Source organism: Montipora foliosa, chromosome 1, assembly GCF_036669935.1.
Source record: "Montipora foliosa isolate CH-2021 chromosome 1, ASM3666993v2, whole genome shotgun sequence".
NCBI classification, from domain to species: Eukaryota; Metazoa; Cnidaria; class Anthozoa; order Scleractinia; family Acroporidae; genus Montipora; species Montipora foliosa.
This window is the reverse complement of record NC_090869.1, coordinates 22879804-22889803: the sequence shown is the minus strand read 5'-3', so window position 1 is coordinate 22889803 and position 10000 is coordinate 22879804.

Here is a 10000-nt window from a genome sequence, read left to right as displayed (position 1 = left end):
GTGGGTTCTTGCATGTGCGGCGTATACCTACCAAGAGCTCTTTTACACTTTTCGATGCCAAAGTTGCTGTTGTGTATTTGAAAAAGTATTTCTCATTAAAGCGACGTGAGTCCAATCAATCTGTCTTGCCTCAGTAACAGACCATTGACTGAAATTTCCTCTTTAATTTTCCAACAAGGACAGATCTTTGGGTCAACGTGACACCATCTTTCAGAGCATCCACTTGTCACTCTGTTGTTTAGCCTCTGCAAGCCTGGTCTTCCTTTGTTTCTTGTCTGAACTGCTCAGTATTTCCTCCCTGAAGACATATTTGTAAGGGTAACTTGAATTCATTCACTGAGTCAGAAGTGGTTTCAGTCTTTTCTTCAGGAATGCGGCTGAGAGTGTCAGCACTGTGCTGATTCCTGGATGTGACATATTCAACTTGCAGGTCATATCGCTGAATCTTTAACGTCATCCGCTGCAATTGTTTTCGGCGCCTGGAAAAGCGGTTTTCGTAAGAAGACTTGAAGTAGCTTGCGGTCAGTTTTTGCCCTTACCTCTCTTGCCATAAATATATTGACTAAATTTGGTCACCCATAAACAATTGCCAGGAGTTCTTTTTCAAGTTGTGCATGATCTTTTTTTCATCAGAGGTGAGTGAACTGGGCGCATAGGATTCTTGAAATTAGGCATGACCCATGGCCATAGGATGACTGAGGTATCTACTGAATTGAAAGCGTGATGGTTTTGTTAACATCATAGCACTGACATCAAGAGAGGACGTTAAAGGCGCCAGCGTAGGAGAATTTTGAAATCAATTATTGACATTGCTTTAGATAGATAGATAGATAGAGAGATAGATAGATAGATAGATAGATAAATAGATAGATAGATAGATAGATAGATAGATAGATAGATAGATAGATAGATAGATAGATAGATAGATTTATTCTCCATTTACGCCAAAAAAGAGAATTATGGAGAAGAAATTATTCTATCGATGCGAAACATTTTGGTTTTGACGACAGCGTAAGAACGCCCGTACAGACTGTCGGGGTGGAGGTGGGGAGGCAAGACAGCCCCTGGGGACGGAAGTGTTCGGGCAATTTTAACTTGGCCGAAATCGCGTGGCAGCGTTGCATTTGGCAACCCGCGTTTTTCTGGCGGGAAATCATAGCGGAGCTCGCGTGTCGAAGGCGCGCGCGCGGAGCACCATAGAGTTAAGAAAATATAACAAAACCATCGATGCGAGAAAATTTGGTTTTAGGTATGACGTCTTCGACCGTCCGTATCATGCCAATGTGACCAGTATCACACTAGTTTACAGCATAAATCTATGATATTGGACTCCATGTTAGGGTCGATTGACACCTGTCAAAACAAGGTATCCGCTGACCAGTATCACGGGGCTATATTGTTGGCTCAAGTTTAGAGCCCACTGAGGTCAGCTGTTTTTTTTTATGCTGACCAGGTACTGGTTTTTTATTGGATCACAGGCTCAAGCCAGGTTACCTCACAGAAACGAGCCTTCATTGTCGCGCGCTTTCTGGGCTCGACGCGGCTACACGGCGATACTACGTCAACTAAAACTCTTAACAGTCAGGACCAGTCAACTCTTTTCGTGTTCAGGAGAAAAACGGTTTGGAAAATATTTTCTTTCTGCATTTTTCGCCGGTCTCAATCCAGTTTGACATTTCATGATAGCCGTGGTCCACACTGGTTGCTACGCAGTTATTCAAGTCAATTATTATATGGCTCTGTCTCACGAGGACTGGGAGCTACAAAATTCTCAAATTTGATTGGCTTAAGTCGATATTGACCGCAGTCTAGATTTTCCCATCTAGACCGGCATCTAGACCGGTAATGTTTTGCGGTGAAAAGATGCAAACTAAAATGCAAAAATATTGAGTATTTTCTTCTACCAATATTTATTTATGGAAGTGCCAAACAGCATGATGACAAAAGAGAGGATGACGAGCAAACTTTGACAGAATTAAGTTCAGCTCATCGCCACTCATCGCCGTTCGCAAGCAAAATGTCAGTTAGTACAAACCAGTTACATTAAACGAATTAAATTGTTCTTGTTTGCCATATAATAAACATCTTATTAACCGAGCTTAGTCATTCTGTATGGGAGAATCTTGACCTCGGTCGTGTGTACAGACCTCACTGCGTTCGGGCTGTACTGACGAACTCAGTCAAGATTCTCCCATACAGACCTCCTGCTCGGTTAATAAGAGCTAAGTAAAGCTGAGTGTTTATTTTAAATTTGTTTAGACCTGCGTTTTTCTCTGTACAGTATGGGGCTCAGTTCTCGGCCACAAATAAAACGTAAACTTGTATTTCTTACCTTGGAATAGCCTTAAGGACTTGAAATTTCACAGACAACTAGTTTCAGAATTCAGTTTACATATGTAAAGCTATCGACTGCTCAACGCTGTTTTGTCCCGAGTAGTAACGAAAATGGATGCTTCGTTCGTGGACCCAGTTATCGGCCAACGGGCCCAGTTCTCGCGGGCCACAAAAGAGTGCGCTCGATTCCTCAGAACAAAGAACGCTTTATTACCATTTTTTGTTGTTGAGTCACTAATAAGGCTTGTGTTTGATATTTCGACCACAAAGTATCCTTAAAGAGCTTTGTTTCATGTTCGAAAAGGAAGTTTTTTGCACACCTAGGTTTTTTCTTAAGTGCTGTCAAGCGTGGCTAAAAACGAAAGGGTTACGTTTTTCCAAACGTACATGTTCATTGCCGTGAATTTAACATGACCTTTGTAGCTCAGTCGGTAGAACAGCGGTCACCTAACCCCAAGGTCGTGGGTTCAATTCCCACCCTGCATGGTTAGTGTTTTTCTCTGTCCTTGTGTGGGCCATTCCCATTAGTAGGGCTAACCCTCGCATGGTTCATATGGGGTAAAAAACTATCACTTTTACATTACACTCTAATCAGTTAATTCTGTTGACTCTAAAAAAGAGTTGGGTATTTAAAAACGGGGTTAAGTGAGAACTCAGTTTTGATTCATATCTACTGTCAGAACATGACACCCCATCACCGCTTTATTTTTACAACTGATTTGACACGAAAACTCCATAGAAAACTATAGGTGCTTTTTAGAGATGACGGCGAGCAGGATGGCAGAGAAGAGGCAAATACGCAAAAGTACTAAGGAAATATTGAGGAGTGAATTTAGGTCAAAGAATAAAACAGGCCAGCAAAAGTTTACATTTAACAGATAGCTTTATCACTATACGTTCTTTATGCCAAGAATTGGCTCATTTGGGCCTTCTATACGGATAAAATATAAACTTGAATTAGACCATGTAATTCGAGTAGCCGTAAACAAACAAGTTTTCGGGGAAACCAAATTCACCTACCTTCGCGTCACCCCGACGTGCTGACAGTAATATAGTAGCTGTAAACTCAAAACTCGGCAGGACGAAAGTTAAGGAATCAAGCCACCTTTGGAAGCAATTGCTTTTTATTCAGATTCATTTGTGGCGCGAAAAATAAACGTTGAACAAAAAGTGGCCGAGAACTGGGCCCCATACTGTATTGCAATCATCAGGCATAGAAAGGAAAGAACAGAGAAAGCGAACGAGAACGACAAAACAGTATAAAGCTCAAACTTGGTGGAATAAGTTACTCCACAAATTCTTTACTTGGAAACTAACCGTTTGTTATTTTTACGGATTTTTCGTTTTGCGTTTTTCAAATGCTGTTGTTTATTGTCTTTCGTTACAATATTTTGGCGACAAGGATGGCCGAGATCCTATCCATACCACCTTACGATCCCTTCGAACAGACCGGTATCGTGGGTCCCCGCGGCTGGGACAGATGGCTAGCGCTCTTGTTGAAATCATTAAAGCGCTACTAAGACCAACAATCAATTCTACTTTCTCTGTGTATTTCAAAACTATGTTAACTGAACACTAACTGACCGACGTTTTAAGCCTTTATTAACTAAAGACACCTGTTTATTTTGACTGGAATTTTCTTATTTAATGGTCCGCCATTACTATCTTTAAAATCTTGAGAGAGCTGGATCGACATCGATTCAGTACTGACGTAGGAAATAAACCAATCTTTAGCTATACCTCGGACTCCATAATGTTCAAGTCTATTGATCAAAATGTTATGATTTACGGTATCAAAAGCTTACTTCTAAAAGCAAGAAATATTCCACAACAGTAGTTTCGGTTATTAATTGCTCTCTGAATTTTATCAATTATACAGAGTATGGCAAGATCAGCGCTATGTTTAGTTCGACAACCAAATTGTTTATGAAAAGTGTATTGTTGGTTTTTAAGAATTTAATTAGCCCTTTTATAAATTAGTCTTTCTAAGAGGTATTTATAGATAGGGAGTAGAGAAATTGGTCGATGGTTAGATAAACTGACAAGATTTCGAACCCATTTTATGTAGAGGAATAACAGTAGATAATTTATAATCATTTGGGACAATACCAGTTGAGAATGAAGTGTTAAAAAGAATCTCAAGTGGCTTAGAAATAAAAGATTTAAGAATCTTGAGCATGTGGATTGGAATACTTAAAGGACTTTCCTCGTTTTAAGCTAGAACAAATAGTAAGCAAAAAATAAAAACCATTACTGTGAGGGCAGTGTACTAAATAATCCTGAGGATTTTTGCTAACAATAGGTATCTCACTATCTAATTATAAGATGTTACCAACATTAGCAAAATAGGTACTGAAAGCATCTGCAGCAAGCTTAGGATCAGAGATAAGGTGGTTATTTTCGAAAATCGTAATGACAGATTTGCTTGTAGTTGGCTCAAAATGTTTAATTTCTTTAATTCCTTTCCATCTCATTTTACCATCACTTATATTACCAATAAAATAACGAATATACAGTAATATTGCTTTTTAGATATTTCTGAGTGGGTGGTTCAAATTGTTTCTATAAACTTTGAATTTGCTGAAAGATGGAGGCAAAAATGCCTCTCCAACTGAACATTCTGCTTTTGCAATGCCTCAACTGATAATTTCAGTCCAAAGGGCTCAGTCCTGTCAGCATCAGCTTTCTTCATTGACTTAAGAAATTCACCGAATTTCGCTTCAACAAACTTAAGGTATGTTTAATCTCTTCATCAAGTGATTTCCTTAGATAAGCTATGGTGGAATTTAGTGTAGCCAACTTCTCATCGAGCTTGTCGTCTAAGATAGTGGATAACTGCCCAGTTGTTATAGAAGACATCCTTTTATATATGAAGTATTAGAACACAATACAATAAATAAGAAAAGAAGAAAGTACAAAGAAATATGATTTTTTAAACGATTTCAGCAAGAGGCCAAAACGTCGCAGCCATCTTGTTGACCGACCCACACAGGTGAACCCGGAGCACTGAACCCGGTGGAAAACCTACCCAAGGAGAGAGCGTCCCCAGTCATGGGAACATTACATTAGGAAACACTGATAATGTTTGCAGGCCTTCCCGAGAACGCCGTGTTCCCAGTCATTTTAAAGACTCTCTGTCTACCGAGATGCACCGCGCGCAGACACGGAGGTTTCGTATGATATCAATCTCGACCCCAGAGCTCTTCTATTGACGGAGGGAGAGAAGAGCTCTGCGGAACCTTGAAACAAAGTGTCTTCGCATTGGTTTTCGTGAAGAACAATCAAAAGCGTCTCTAATTGGTGCATTTATGCTAGCACGAGGAGTGAGCAGGCGCCGTAAGGTTCAAATGGAATCCTACGGCGCATGTTCTCCTACCTAGAATTTCCCAGAGCCTTGGGTCGATCCGAGGCTCTGGTGACGAGAATGGTATGATATGAAATCTCCATTTCTCCGTCGGTGCGTTTTTCCTTCTTTAAATCGTTCGTTATCGTAGACATCCATCGGGATTTGTTCTTACTCAGTGCTTTTTATTACAGCTACATTATCATAGTTTATTAGGGAAGAGATATTGTGTCGTTAAGTGCAATTCGCAAGCGTTTCAACGTGGGTTGGAGGACTGAGCAGTTAGACCGACAATCAATTCATGCAAGAAAATGCTACGACCTGAGCTAAAGGTAGTATATTTACGGACATTTGAGTTCGAGATGACTGAGAGCTCAAATCGATTCATTGAGATACCACAAACTTTTAACTAAACCTGAGTTTGCTGATGTCCTTTCGTGGACGGTAAGCCGAGTAACATTTGTAATCTCTTTATAAATTAATAGTTGGATATATACTCATTTTATTTCGAGACTTGTGGGGATTTTAATTATTGTTTCATATAACATTTGGATGAGATGCTTTTGTTTGGTTAGCAGTTCAAAGCATTCCTGAAAATATCCCGAATTGAGTGGTACCCAATTTCTTGTGTGACTGTTAAAGCAACGTTTGCATCAGAGCCTTAGTGAACAAATTTGCCAGGAAAAATAGATTCAATGAATAGCATATATGTTTTTCTTTTATTGTCAAAGACAAGTCAAAAGAGTATTTTTACCAACAATGGTGATCAGTATTGAATGTACTTTATTGAAATTTGTTGCTCTTTTGGCGATCAGTGTTCATAATTTTATAAAATTTCTAAAAAAGGGGGCTTAACACTGATCTAAACTTAACAAGGTTTCCCAAATTTTCGAACCGTATCTCTGGTTCTTCTTCGGGGAACAATGAATCTAAAATTCAAAATCAAAATATGAAGCAGTGATTTTGAAATTTTAGATTCATTGTCCCCCGAAGAAGAACCAGAGATACGGTTCGAAAATTTGGGAAACCTTTTAGTTTAGATCAGTTTTAAGCCCCCTTTTTAGCATTTTTATAAAATTATTGAAATTTGTTTTGTACAAATTTATCGCGACGCGAGCCGCGTGAGGTGACAAAATCAATCCGATACTGACCCGATAATATGTGATAAGCGGCGCTTTATTCATTGCAAATATATTTTAATTTTTATTCGACCGGCCAGCTTTTCTAGTATTCCTTTGTAGCTTTTTGTCGCTTATTTCTTTACCACTCGTTACTTCACACTGAATGAAAATATAAACAAAGGCGCGTAAAGCATCTCGGTAGACAGAGTCTTAAATGACTTTTTTATAAACTGTGCTTAATCAATTTCCGTTGTTAGCCTAGTTAAGTTTAGTCATGCTACCGTTGTTTTCTGCTACCCGTCCATGCCTTCATAGGAAAGGGGGAATATTGTATACACGCATTGCGTATCTATAGTGTGGCATGAGGGAGTAAGGTTGTGTTCTTCAAATGCTGTTGTTTATGGAAGACCTTAGACAGCAATGACCAGGACCAGGTCGCTGACCAGCGGTTTTCATTAAAACAATGGTTTTCTAGGGGTTCTCAGTCTCGCGGGCTCAGAAAACTTGGTTGTGGTCATTGTTATTTAAGGTTTTTCGTTGTTTATTGTCTTCTGTTACAATACGTAGTACATGTAAGAGTGTACATAGTGTCTCGTACTTTTATGTAGCGTGACTGCCGTTTCTTTCCTATAAATTTACAGCCCTTTTTCTTGTTTAATTCATGGCTAGAGTGCGAAATTGGAAAAAATATTGATGCCTGGTGTAACTTCTCGTGCGGCTCTTGGAAAAGGTTAAAAGGCTAAACTGAATAAAATATCAGGATCATGAACGTCTCTTGTGTCATGATGTACTTTTTTATATTCGTTTTGCATTCTTTTGCGGGACGTTTGTCAGTGCAGGTTTCAAAGCGAAGATAATATCGGCAGTATTTTACATATGATAGCAAAAAAGGAAAAAAAATTAATAGTCTGCCTACGAGTCAAGTGGCCCATTAGGCCGGAGCTTATCCCAGTTTCTCTTGCATAAAGCGACTAAGAGTAATTCTACTCCCCCCGGTATGGGATGCTAGTCCAACGCATGGCTACCTCTAGCATTACACTTATACACCTGGGTGGAGAGAGTAAAGTGTCTTGTCATACAATACAATGTCCTCGGCCAGGGCCCGAACCCAGCTTGCCAGAGTTCTACTTTGAATGTGAATGAGTTTATTTTAGTTGAAGTACCTTACTTTTTAAACTTAGAAACGAGTTATCTTCAGAGAAAACACATTGCTATCTCACGGCTAGTTTTATCCCCCTCGAATGCGTTCTTCAAATCGGATCAAGACACGATAAGGCGAAAAGGAGTTAATTAAGTAAGGCTCACGTTGACTGGAGTTTCTGTCGCAGTTATGGCCTACTTGGAATCCAGTATGACGTGCCCTGATTAATGTCGGTTTCTGTTTTTAACGATCCGCCGACTGTCGTAGCAAATTTGACGCCAGTGAAACTCTTATTACTGAAGTCGGCATGTTCATGAAAAACGCACTAGTTTGTCTCTTTCATGTGCTTTTCCTTTGTGTGCCACCTTTTGTCTAACATTCAAATTTGGCTACTTTCTACTTTTACTTAGTAAGATTAGGATAAACAGTTTAAATAAAGGATAAAGCAGTGTTTTGTATACATTTAGTATGCAAAATACTCAATATTACATTTATCCGCATCTGTTGCCATGAATTGCTCTAATGGGCCACTTTCCACTGATGTCGACACTTAGCTTACACAGCGCCATAACGTTTTAATTTATTAAATTCACCGCTTTTTCTTTGCTTTTATTCCTTTCCAGAGTATTTCCAGTAAGACTCCAGTATCTCATCCTGAAAACGTAATCACACCCTATGCAGTTCAGAAGAGGATCGATTCAGGTTAACAAAACAAAACGGTGGTTTTCTTTCTTTTAACTGAACTATGAGGCAATGAAAACGATTTTAAAACCGTTTTTATTCTTTCTAACTCCGTAAAGCGTATACGGTGTAGGTCGAAATTGAACTGATTTCTGGATAAAGTGATAAACCGTTTCTATCGAGTGTGAATTAAAAAGTAGAAAAGGCTTATCGTCGGTCAGTGAAAACTGATTAAAAATTTATGATTGGATATGGAAAGAAGGACGGATCAATCTGACAGCCAATGCACACACGCAAACAGTTGGGACAGCTGGCAAGTTACATCCCGTAAGAGGTGAATAAAATGATGTTAGGATATATGAATTGTAACATTTTCTTACATACGGCTTATTAATCTAGAGACATGCACCAAATCTCGTAGTTTGTAATTCAAACTAAATTGATCTCTAAGGGAGTTGAAGACGACCTCATTAGTCACAGCTTTTGCAAATGAAAACGTTTTTTACAGCTGTGTATACTGGTTCAGTTAATTAGATCGTTGCGATGGGGCTCAAAGCCAATTTCAAAATGCACAATCGTCTTGCCAATGGCTCATAAGCATCTGTACTAAACAACAGTTTAAAATTAAAAAAAAGTGTCACTGGCTCTTATTCAGAAAAGTGGATCGGCTTACAGAAGATAAATTTGTCATTTTGGTAGGTTTAATTCGTGCCAACAATTATAACGGGCCATTCATTTTCAGTATTCAGTGCATTGCAAGCTGTTTGCACCACATATTCACTACGGAATCGTTGATCTTTTCAAGAGTTTTGTCGGCATGCGACTTTTTTCTAACGTTTTTTGCATATGAATAATTGTCCATGCTAGCAACTTCTTAAATGTACAAACAAAGTCCATTATAGACACCCACTCACTCCTGAAAAAATATTGACGCTGCGTAGTTCATCTTTCTTGTTGTCAAATAGTACACAGAAACACAAAGCGGTGTTATTTATAACCATACCAAGCCAGTTTCTTCTACTGACAGCTGCAATTGCAATTGCAGTTCGCCTTGTTCAAGGGACTGACAAAAAGCGAGATTGTCTTACTCGCTACGACAGAAAACACGACAATAACTCAGCAATTAGATAATCTGGCACCATGTGATATCAACTATGTTAGTCTGTCTTTATAACGAATATAGAAATTGCTACAGCAATTTTGGGAACCGCCCTTGATTCGGTAGCAGAGGACAAACTTCTTAACCACTGATAAAACGTATTCCATCGCCATCTGTTATGTATTTTTGTATGTATTTGCTTGAGTCCGAGGGCACGATTTATCGTCAGTTGTCACGCGAGTAAACTTGGATTTTTTAAATTTGTATTTTCCGGCGCCATG